The sequence below is a fragment of the Pholcus phalangioides genome, unplaced genomic scaffold (genome assembly GCF_987345545.1).
Source record: "Pholcus phalangioides strain wild (caught in Gottingen) unplaced genomic scaffold, Ppha-v1.0 ptg000017l_1, whole genome shotgun sequence".
In the NCBI taxonomy this organism is placed as follows: Eukaryota; Metazoa; Arthropoda; class Arachnida; order Araneae; family Pholcidae; genus Pholcus; species Pholcus phalangioides.
The window spans coordinates 56,660,669-56,673,560 of NW_028301610.1; the positions used below are offsets into that span (position 1 = coordinate 56,660,669).

The 12,892-nt window shown below is 36.9% G+C and overlaps 1 protein-coding gene across 2 annotated transcripts in view; it reads left to right on the forward strand.

Annotated features, from left to right (window-relative positions):
• The first annotated feature begins 8,662 nt into the window (after positions 1-8,662).
• The window catches only part of LOC149074152 (dermonecrotic toxin LbSicTox-betaIA1a-like), a 37,695-nt gene continuing 33,465 nt past the window's right edge, over positions 8,663-12,892 (forward strand). The window contains exon 1 of one of the 2 annotated variants that reach the window (XM_089246531.1): positions 8,663-8,995. The gene's annotated coding sequence lies outside the window, so the exon portion shown is untranslated. The remainder of the gene's footprint in view (positions 8,996-12,892) is intronic. The other variant, XM_089246530.1, reaches the window with a different exon arrangement.

Sequence of the window (12,892 nt, forward strand, 5' to 3'; positions counted from 1 at the left end):
ATGGAGACCTTTCCTCCTTCGAAAAACTAGACTTTTGTCGAGTTCGGTGACCTTTATTAGGACGACTCTAATCGGATTAAGACTTGCGATCGGTGTCTAACGCGTGCACGAGATGCCAAGAGATTTTATGCGGCCATCAAACAAGGACACGAAACAATGATCACTGGAGTAGAATAACTGAAAACTAACAAGTATCGAGAGAAAAATTATCATAAATTTCATGTCGAAGGATTTTGTAACGGATCAATGTCTGATATAACTTGATGCACTAAAAATTCCGTATTCATTATTTACCCTTAAATGCATAACTTTGCATATGCGCAAAGGGTCTTATAAACGTTCATTACTGCAGCATTCAGGATTGCCTTTGCACTAAAGATGAGGTGAAATTCTTTCCATTTTACATTTTGAATTTTCTGGTGGATGTCCCAGTTGACGACGACTGCTCTTTGTTGCTGACCATGTGTGACTGTGATTTCGCTAATTTGGTTAAGTGTTTTGTTTGCATTTCTTTTTTTTAATCTTGAGAAGTTTGCAACCCGAATTTTTTTTTTCTCTCTTGTTTGAATCACAAAGAAGGTACTTATCACACATGTGGCACGTGACATTTTGCTGGTTTTTCAGGAGATAATTTTCAAAGTTTAGTGTTACGTAAAAGTACATTCACATATAGGGTTACCAGATTCAAAACTGAGAAAGGAGGATGCCTGCACGCGCACTGTTGGTTAACATCACGTTTCCAAATTTTTATAATAGATGGCATCACTATAATGCCAAATAATCAAGACATTAGACTACTATTTTGTATATTTCTGAATGGAAGAAGTAACACTCCTCTCCCTCAATGGCCATCGGAATCCCTCGACGGCATCGGAGGCTCGCTACTTTGCCAGAAATATCTGCTACCCAATTTACTTTCTCGCTGCCAAAAATTTGATCAGATATCACCTTTACGAGACTCTTTCTGCACTTGAGCCCATGGCCATGCCCGGGTTGGCTTATGCATTAGTATAAGGCTTTAGCTGTTTGTGAGCAAACAATGGTATTCTCAAAATGAATGTTGCGGTTTTGTTCTTTCATAGTTGTTTTTCGGACTGTCTTTTTCATATTATCCTGGAACAAACTGGGCCGTGGTTAGAATAGCATCTGCTTGGAGGCAACTTGCGTTCTTGTATTCTGTAAATTTCGACGGCGAGTGATGAAAGGTGAAAGTGTGTGAACATCTGTGGAAAAAACACATACACACAAACACTCATGTCAATGAAGAGATACATGTTCCAGAGTGAAAAACAAAATTTCCCAAGGGAAAAATAAAGAAAAATAATTCGAGAAACCTGAAAAGGAGGACAAAAGGGCAAATTTTCTAAAACATAGGAGGACTCATAAAATGACATTAAAAAGGAGGACGCCTGGTAACTCTATGCACATAGCACATCAGTGAATGCTGAAACTCAGCTTTCCTGTCTACAGTAGAGTCTCGAAAAGAGAGTGGAGTCTCTCCCCGAGCCCTGAAAGTTCGAATTTCCGGATAATCCGAGGCAATGAAAATTTTCGAATTTCGTTCTTGAAACCCTCTTCCGCTTCTTTTCCTACGAAAGAACACAACTTCTTTATTTCCCCCCCCCCCCCGTACAATACGATTGTACGGTAATTTCAGTTTGAAAGGGACTAGGCAGCCCCCAGCCCTATAATGGGTAACTGATGTAATAAAATATTAGTTATATTACTCCCTTGAATGTAGGTAGACCAATTTAACTTTCGGAGTGGGGGGGGTCGCTAAGAAAGAGGAGAAGGTTTAACCGTTTTCTTCGTAATGGTGGACAATGGTATTGTCCCCTAATTATTTATGTAAAATCATTTTGAAAGCTATCAGTGTCTCCAGCTTCGTTCACCATCCCCAACTCTTCTCAATCACTCTCTGATCTTCGCGCCCTTTTCATATTCTTCATTTTTTGAAACACCTCGTATGACATCTATATCTTATTCAACAATAAAAATACAGTTAAGTATGCTAAAACTGCTTTTGATTGTCTTTTTTTTTAAAGAAAAACTAGCATTTCAAGCATTTTTTAAATTGTTTTTCGGATAATTCGAGTTTTTCGTTAATTCGAGGTGGTCTCGGTCCCATCCACCTGAAATTATCAACTCTCTACTGTTTTTATCACTTACCACATTTGTGCACTGCAATATCTGGAACTATGGCTTCCAACTCATAAACTTACTCCATTTTTGCAAAAAAATGTCATCACATTTGTGCACTAAACCATCGATATTTGGAATCAAATACAGTAAAAACTCTCTTCTGCGAACACCGGCGGTACAAAAAAATTCGTCCGTAAAAGAGGGATGGCCGTTAATCAGGGATTTGAAATGCATACATCTATTATACAAGAGGAAGTTATTATTTGACAGTGAAAAGTAAAAGAGGAGTGACCGCATCTGAGGGGGTGTCCGTTAAGAGGGGTTTTACTGTATTTTATACGCGGCTTTTCAGGCTCTGTACGTGCTCCTTGAGGCCCCGTGTAAGCAGTGCAATTGAAAATAGATTTTTTTTTTTTTTGTTTTTTTAATGGTTTTTTCCGGCTTTCTATACGTGTCAGTAAATATGAAAAAAAATTATCAGCTCGGGAAACAAAATCATGCATTTAAGGCTTAAAATATTGGGTTTCATTGTTGGACTGTCCCTTGTCAGAGAGAAAAAAAACAGGAAGAGAAAGGTGGAATGGAATAACATGAATATGCTGTGCTATATTCAACTCATTAAAAATGATTGCTGGGAAAGAAATTCTATTTCGATGATCATAAAACATTTGTTGTTGTTTTTTGTTTTACGCCATGTGTGATATAATGACTAGGATACGCCACTGGAAGACGAACCACGCATCAGTAAACATGCCATTAGAGAAAAATTCTGAAACGAAGCGGGAAGTAGGTGATTACAATCCTCATTGTGTGCTTCGGCCATTTGTATACCACAATTTAGGAATAGTTTTTCCCCGTCTACGGCTATCTTTCATGTTGACACTACACTCATTCCTTCCTTCCTGCTGGGCATTTAGCCAGAACGCCGCTGAAAAAAATACCCAATTTGAACTGATTTAGAACAATCGAAAAAAAAGAAGATATTTTTAATTACTTCGTAGATTTTACGTCCGAAATCGATATTTGCGGATTTTGTCGAATCTCGTTCGACAATCCGCAAATCCATGTCGAATAATGTGTAGTTTTACTTGGATGAATGGCTATTCGAATCGTTTAGCTGATAGATTTCTACCAAAAAACAAAGAGTTCATTTAAAAGAAATTATGTTTACTGAGTGTCAAGAGTGTATAAATCGCAGAAAAATCTAGGCGCCAGAATGATTTTTTAGGCGCCAAAAACATTTTTACATGAAGAAAAATATCCAAAATAATGCTTCTTTTGACTTTTCAAGGCATAGTGATCGTTTTTCATGTCGGCAGATATGCTGCGCTTCTCTCAGCCTGCAATTTAGTAACTACATAAAGAAAATTTTAGGCGCCAATACCAATTTCTCAGTCGCCAGGTCGTCCAGCCCTGCAGAGTGTAAAGTTGAGTTCTTCTACACAGTTTATTTGTGGTGGTTATAGTGACGGACTCGCGATGCGAGGATCCGGGTTCGAACCCCACAGTGGTGGTCGGCTGAAGTTGGTTTTCTGTGGTTCCCAACTTCAAGGCGCAAGCCGATCTCCCCTTTAAAAAGTCTCGCCACAGAGAGCAGCTGACCTGCAAACAGTACAAATGTAATTCAATCATAACACATCACTCACTTTACTTCTGAAATATAGATGGCAGCAAAATCAAAACTCAACACTACATACGCACTCAGACTGTTAGGGTACAAGCAGTTACGCTTCCGGCACAACTCACAAGGTAGTAAATCGCCTATAGATGGTGATAGACCTGAGTTGTGCTCGGTTTGAAAGAAAAGAAAAGTTTATTTTTATAGTTTATTTATTTTATAGATATTTTTATAGTTGTTTATTGAAAAATTCTAATAAAACTTCAAACAAAATTCTAATAATTGATCATTTTTGTCGCACCACGGTCATTTTCTGCACGCGGGGGCTAATTAGACCGGGACCTAGTTTAATGGTAGAACACACCTCCGGAAAGTGCGAGGTTGGTGGTTCGATTCCCCACAGAGGAGAGAATGTGACTTTTCTTTCCAATTATCTTCGCTTGGTATCCAGTCATCTCTACTTCGTACAATTAGCAGAGAGTTTCATCGTTTCGTTGTATGGGGACGTCACTTTGATAACTTTACTAATTCAAACTGCACTGGGAATCGAATTTTCTGGATGTTGTGCCGAAATTAATATTTGGAAAGAAAAGTGATTTGGCTCTTCTGGGAATTGAACCCGGGTCCCCATGCATACCGGGCAAGTGCGCTAACCAATACACCAGAGACACACTCTTGATTTCCTTATAACACGCATTATACCGTGAAACGCTGAGCTGAGACATATCAGCCTCCCTTAACTACAGAGGGGAATGAATGCCTTGAATTTCCCCCACGAAGGCGAAATTCGCGACATCCGAAAGTTAGCTATTCCATGCATTTACAACCCTGATAGAGAAAAACTCCCTGCAACACAATATAACCTAGAATTTTTCCTAACTAATCGAAACTGGTGTCCTTAGTCGAAGCATTTGAAAGACGGCGTAACAATATTTCATGATCCATCATATCGATCCCCTTGAAAATCTTAAATACTTCAATCATGTCCCCACGACGACTACGTTATTCCAAATAAAACATATTGGACGAATCAAGTGTTTCTTCATACCTCAAGCCTTGCATACCCGCCAGTGCTCTAGTGGCTCTTCTTGCACCCCTTCAACCAAGTCTATATCTTTCTGAAGACAGGGTCTCCAAAACCGTACGGCATACTCTAGGCTAGAACGAACTAAGCCAAGAAGGATGACTAGGAGAACGTGTAGAGACTTTTTAAGAATCAAACCGAGCAATCTCTTTGCTTTTTTTTATTACGGCGGAACAATGTTCAGAAAAACTGTCGTTCGTCAATGAGAATTCGCAAATCGGTGAGCCTAGTTGCATCTGGAACAGTTTTCCCATTTAAGCTCGTAAGTGAATCGCGGGTTGTTGAAACGAAAATGGGTGAACATGCACTTGTCAACTCTAAAGGTCATGCTCTCCATGCGTTTTCCCATGCTGCAATCCTATTTAAATTTTGCCCATAGCAGCTCCCTATCGCTTGATTCCCAACTACACCCTTTAATTTAACCGCATACGCACATTTGCTAACAATATCTTATAAATTCCCTGGTTGAGTTTATCGATAAAAATTGAAAACAGTATGGGAGAAGGGCACTTCCCTGAGGGACTCCGCTTGTGTAGCCTGTTCAATCAGAAAATTACCCGTTTACCATAATCCGCTGTGACTTATCCTGCAACCACGATTCTATCCAGTTCAAAAAGTTGCTCCCAATTTCCATCGCATGTAAACGCTTCAAGAGTTTACCATGTTGGGCCCGATTGAAAGCCTTTTGGAAATCAAGATAGACCACATCGACGTTTTTGTCTTTGCCCAAAGCCTTACCCAAAGTTACACAGGACTTGCCCTTCCTGAACCCAAGCTGATTTTCCGACAAAACATTATTATCCTCCATCCACTTCACGAGTTGCCTTTTGATGATAATTTCCAGTATTTTGGAGAGGGAGCTAGCTATAAATAATGATTCCCAATCAGAATGCAGCGGCACCCTACGGTAATGTAAGACCGATTAGCATTGCCTCGTTATATCTTGCTGATAAAGTTATATAGAACTTACACTACTTCACCAAACACCAACTCTGGCCATATCGCTATATTGTAATTTACCGCCATTAATGAGATGGGATGGAAATGGAAGGCACTGTCGGTGGTCGCCTCAAGTTCGTCAGGGAAAACCGAGGACCGTGACAACAACCTTTACGGTGGTAGACGAGCATCTTACCACCACGCCACTCGGGCCCACGCACTGGGCCCGCGTTTTGGGGGCTCCGCATTTACGATAATGATAATTTCTTTCCCAAAATTCTGCATTTTCATCAATTCTCGGATTGTTTCTTTCACAAATTCTGAATTGTCATCCTTCGTGGAATTCTGCATCTTCATCTAGAAAGAAATTATTCTGAATTCTGTATTTTTATCTGGAAAGAAATAATTCTGGGATTATTTCTTTCATAAAAATTCTGAATTTCCACCAATATTCTGCAATTGTTTTTTCAAAAAATTCTAAACAATTTCTGGAATTCTGAATTTTCCTCAATTCTGGAATTATTTCTTTAAATTATTCTGAATTATCATGGATGCTTGAATTATTTCTTTCATTTATTCTGAATTTTCATGGGTGCTGGAATTATTTCTTTCGGTTATTTCGATTCATTGAATCTGAATTTTCATTAGTTCCAAGGCAATTTCTTTATAATTAGATCCTAATTTTATTTGATATTGGAACTATTTCTTCCATCAATTTCTTCAGCTCGGAATTTTCTTCTATTTTTTTTATATTTTTTTGTCAATTTACATGTAATCATGTCAAAATTTTTTGAGCATTCCTGTGCATTTTGTAATAATGTATGAATTTTTTAATCTGATTCCCATCTCCACCAGAATATATCCAGTCGGGGTTAAAGAGCCCTGCTATTATTTTCTCAACGGAACCCGCGTATGGTAAGAGCGGCCCTGGTACAGTGCTACCTATCAGTAGGTTGACCAGATGAGGTGCCTGCAAAACCGGGACATTTCTAAAACCCTCATTTGGTGGGCATTACAGCGTAAAATTGCAAACTAACAATGTATTACGAGTTTTGAATTCCAATATCTTGGCGAATATCGCACTTTGAAACACGTGCGTGTGAAAATATTATCACACTACTTCTCTCTACACAGAAACGCAAAAACGAGTGAAACACCAGGATGGGAGCCATGGTTGTCATACGTCCCGTATATACGTAATTGAAAGGCGTATGTCATGAAGGGTGAAATGCGTTACATTATATGCTTCTACCAATAGTCGACAATGAATAAATGAACGCCAGAACTTTGCCACTGGACTTATCCCGTTGCCGAGATCTCTTCCAGCCCAGCTTCGTGACAGAGTCCGGAACAACCAACAGTCGACACAAAGTTTACGAACTTACTGAATCGTTCCGGAAGTCCATTCGTAAACCGAATTGCTCGAGAGCCGAAATAGTTTTTCCCTTGTATCAATAAATTATCCAATTATCCTTGTATTAAATCAATTATCCCTTGTATAAATCAATGTAAAATTGATTAATTCGTTCCAAATAACTCCGAATTTTTTTAGTGTGAGCTTTCACAGCTGTGCTTTACGTTCAGTTGCGTAATATAAAACCCATTGAAATCATTAGATTTCGCTGAAAATTATTTTCCCTAGAAAATAATTTTCAGGTTTGAATGGAAAGGTTTTCCCTAGAAAACCCAATCTCAACATCACGAAATAACGGGCTTATATCCCATATCGGAGCAAAGGCGGGGCCATGTCTGGTTTCTTTAATATCATCTATAATCGCAGTATCGAAGCCCTTGAAATTTCTGCCTGCGAGGCCACACTCGGCAATGGGAAAGAATCACAAACAATTACGCCAAAAATCTGTTTGTGGGTGTAAATCTTTTTTTTATTCTCCTAAAGGATAGAAAAAAAAATGCCGAGCAGATCTATATTCACCAAACCAACCCCCATTCAAAACCCCAATATTGCACATGTAAACGAGACTACACTGGTTCAGAATGGGTTCGGCGTCCTTTGGTTAGGGGCCGTTCAAGTATTACGTCATCATCGATGGGAGGGAGGGGGTTTCCGATTTGCTGACTTTTGATGACAAGGGGGGGGGGGAGGGGGGTTTGGATAATGCTTACGTCATCAACCACCCTTTATGAAAATATGAGTTGGATTCAGAGGGGCAGAGCTGATGACGAAATTTCGCTGGCAAGGGGGGGGGGGGTCAAAAACGGCCGAAAATTTGCTTATGTAATACTTGAACGGCCCCCTACATAAAATATTAACATGGCGGAAATATAAGTGAAATAATAAATTACTAGCATAATATTTAGCGTAGCTTAAAGTTAAACTGGAAAAATATTGAAAATAATTCTATTACATTGCGCAAGCAAGGGGCCATTCAAATATTACGTAAGCGGATTTTCAGTCATTTTTTGACCCCCTCCCCCCTTGTCAGCAAAAGTCAGCAAAACACTGACCCCCCTCCCCCCTGTCAGCAAAATTTCGTCAGCAGCTTAGAATATTTCATATCTTCAAAAAAGGGTGGCTGATGACGTAAGCAACCTTCAAACCCCCCTCCCCCCCCCCCTTATTATCAAAAGTCAGCAAATCCGAAACACCCCTCCCCCCTCGATGCTGACGTAATACTTGAATGACCCCCAAAAAACCGAGAAAAACAGACGTCCCGAAAACAGAGCGAAAAACCGGGACATCTTGCCACTCTACCTATCGGTATGTATGATCAATTTTTTTTTCCCCTTATCCAAACAAAATTCAAACTCTCCAGCGAGTATTGACGCAAATTTTCAAGTCATTCCGAGTAGTTCTTATTTTACCGCGTTTTTTGAAATCGCAACTTCAATTATAATCGCCTTGTACCTGCAGTAGCGATGATCCAAAAAAAAAAAACCACTTGACTTGCTAAGCGCCATCTGGTGTCGCTTTTGTAATGCGCATGCGTCGGTCACGAAAGAGCGGGAAAAATTGGGTCGTAAGATCGACCCAAGTGACTAGAGGTAAAAAAAACCAAAACAGAAAAACGCCGCATTTACACACTTTTTAGTTTTGAGAGTGGGCCAAACCGGCATTTGATCTAGTGAGCCGCATCAAATCGTTTAGATTCGATTCTCACTTGGATTATTTTGATTATCGATACGTAATCTCGGGTGGACGAATTAAAAGATCATTTGTGGATAATCATTTCCGAAATTAAAACAAGAAATAGGTAAGTTTTACTTTTTTGCGTAAAAATTGAAATTTTCAAAATAACGTTAAATTTCGATTATTAGGCTTAAAAGTTTAAGTTCGACATTTGTCTGGATACAATCTTGATAACTGTATAAATATTATAATAGGTTTTAAATTCAAGACAATTATTCCGAAATTTTTAGAGTAGGTGAAATTTATTCGTCAGGAAAAATAGATCGGAATATTATCGAAATTTACTGGTCATAGAAATTTTATTTCAAATTATTTTCTAATATTAGACTTAAAAAATATTTTCTCAAGTTCGACGTTTGGCTGTGTACAATCTTAGTAATTGCATTAATTCCATAAAAGGTCTCAAATTCAAAATTATATATTTCGATATTCTTAGAATATGTGAAATTTTCTTCTCAGCCACGAGATCAGAATATTAGCAAAATTTAGTCTTTATGTAACCTTATAAAAATTTAATTTCAAATTATTTTCAAGTAATTAGATGTAATATTTATTACTTCTGCATGAAATTCGTGGAAACTGTTTTTAAAAATTGGAATGATAAATATCTTAATTTCCGAAATTGAAGCAATAGGTAAGTTTTTAATTGAAATTTCAAAAGCAATAAAGTGATCATAGACGTGAAAGTATTTTCTTTAAATTGCATAAATGCTGTAAAAGGTATCGAATTCAAAATTATTATTCCGATATTGTTATAACATATGGAATTTTCTCGTCAGCCATGAGATCGGAATGTTATTGAAATTTACTGGTTGTGTATGGGATATATAGTGTTATAGAAATTTAATTTCAAATTGGCTAATAATTGGATGTAATATTACTGCTGCGTGGAATTTGTGGAAGCTGGGTTTTTAAAAATTGGATAACTATAATTTCCGAAATTCAAACAATAGGTAAGTTTTTCTTCATTTATAAAAATTTAAAGTTCCAAAAAAACAGTTAAATTTCGAATATTAGACCTGAAAATATTTTTCTTAAGTTCGACGTTTGGCTCAGTGTACAATCTTTGTAATTCCATAAATACTATAAAAGGTCTCAAATTCAAAATTCCTATTCCGAAATTGTTAGAATATGTGAAATTTTCTCGTCAGCCACGAGATCGGAATATTAACGAAATTTAATAGTTATATGTAACCTCATATAGAAATTTTATTTCAAATTATTTTTGAATAATTTTATGTAATATTACTGCTACGTGGAATTTGTGGAAACGCTGTTTTTAAAAATTGGAATGATAATTATCTTAACTTCCGAGATTGAAACAATAGGTAAGTTTCCCTGTTTATAAAAATTGAAATTTCCAAAAAACGTTAAATCTCGATTATTAGACTTAAAAATATTTTTCTATGTTCTGCCGTCATATATATTTTATCATGTGTATATATTCTTTCTAGTTTTTTGTAATTACATTTTTAATTGGGTTGCTGTATTTTAGAAATATGGCATCCATATTTGTCATGGCCATGTTTTTTCTCAGCCAGCTCATTGGGCATTTTGCATGCTGTGGCATTGTATTAATATTACATAAATGCCATAAAAGTCTTAAATTCATAATTATTATTCTGATAGAATGAGTGAAATATTTTTTTCTCGTCGGACACGAGATTGGAATATTATCGAAATTTACTTCGAAAATAATTTCAAATTGAATTTTTTTAATAATAATTAGATGTAATATTACTGTTGCGTGGAATTTGTGGAAACGGGTTTTTAAAAATTGGAACAATAATTACTTTTTAACTCGTATATGCCCACGAAATTTTCTGAAAAAAATTTGTAACACTTACATTTTCTTTAAGCTGTACTCAAATGAATACAGTGGATACAAGTGAGTTAATTTTCAGAATTGAAACAATAGGTAAGATTTTCTTTTTAAAATGAAAATTTCCAAAAAAACTGAATTTTGATTATAGACTTAAGAAAAATATTTCAAGTTCGACGTTTGGCTGTGTGTATGCAATCGTATTCGTTGCATAGATGCTATAGAACGTCTTAAATTGAAAATGATTATTCCGATATTGTCGGAATACGTGAAGTATTGTATTCCCGTCAGCCGTGAGAAAACTGGGAATTTAAAAATTGGTTTGGTAGATGATAATAAAGTGATCGATTTTTCCGATAGCTTTTTGAACGTTATTTCGGAACTTGAAACGTTGACTCGAATTGATTGCGCCATTGGAATTCGCGGAAGAAAAACTGTTTGAGGTGAAATGAGAGAGAGAAAATACGCGTGACCAGAATGGATAAGGAAAACGAAATAAATGTCATATACGATTTTATTTTATCCTAGTTCCTACTGGAAAAAAAAAATTTCAGGTAAACCGGCGACTTACCCGAAGAGATAGATTTATATGAATAAGTAAATTTCATTACTGGCCCCACTTGAATGGCTTGTATTTTTAGAGTTTTTCCGCTATTTCATCACTTTTCAGAAATTTCACGTGGTTAATATTCACCTCACCAATTTACTTTGGTGTCCCACAATCGACTGGCGGTTTTCAAAATTGGGATAGCAAGAAAACGGTGGCACATATAAGTAGTCATTCTTACGGAATATAAATATGCAAAGTCAGGAATTTCAGCTACGTCATTCATGTTGCAAGGGGCTGCGTATAGTAATAAAACAAAATAAAAACTAATTTTTTATACCGTGTGTCCAAAAACCAAATTGGAAAGTTGTTGCCGTCTCTCTCTTGATGTCAACAATAAAAATGTCCGCGTTTCTAAATTCATTTTTCTTAAGTTCGATGTTTTACCTATTTTTAATCTTAATATAAAAGTCGTAAATTCAAAATTATTATTCTGATATTGTTAGACTGAAATTTTCTCGTCAGCCATGAGATTAGAATATTGTCGAAATTTACTGGGTTATGTAAGCTTATAGAAATTTTATTTCAAATTATTTTCGAATAATTCGATGTAATTACTGCTGCGTGGAATTCGGGAAAATTGAGTTTATAAAAATTGGAATGATAATATTGCCCACGAGTGTTTTTTTCCAAAAAACTTTGCAACACTTACGTTTTCTTGTTAAGTTGTACTTTAATGAATACACTGGGTACAAATGATATCTGAATTCAAATATCGGAAAAAAGTTGGGAAAGAAGCGTTGTCCGTTAGTTTTTGTTCTTCCCTAACTTTCCTCCGATCTTTGAATTGAAATATCTCCTGTTGCACTTGGAAACGTGGAATTTTTTTTATTGGCATCAGGAGAGAGAGTGTAACTAACTACTTTTATTGTATCATTGAGAACATAACATGTTGAATCAGCATTATCTTCAGATCTGTCTAGTCACAAAAACTTCTCTCGCGCAGTCCCCGCACTTGGCGACCATTGGATACAGTCTTTGGTGAGCCGCCGCAAGAGCAACAACTTTCTAATTGGTTTTTTTGGCACAGTGTGTATGTATTAAGTTATTTTGTTTTTATTTAACTATACAACCCCTTGCAACATGAATGACGTAGCTGAAATTTCAGACATAGCTTATTTATTTTCTGCAAGAATGACTTTTATACCTGTCACCGTTTTCTTGCTATCCCATTTTCAAAACCGTCAGTCGATTTTTGGACACTGTATACATTCAATAAAATTCGACTGACCGACAGAGACATGCTGTCGAGCAAATTTCTGTAAGCCAAGAATGCGCAACCTCCGGCCCAGAAAGGTGTTACGATAAGGTAGTGTTTCTCAAAGTGTGCGCCGCCCACTTTAGCAAGAGGCGTCGCGGTGAGTTGGAGAAATTTATTTGTAGGTCTAATTTATTCAAAGCATAAATAGACTTACTACTTAATACCGGTTCTTTTACGTGGGAAAACATCTACCGAACTATGTTGGGGAGCTGCAGACGAACCACGATCTGGGCAAGGGAGCCACGTGTGAAGAAAGATTGAGAACCACTGC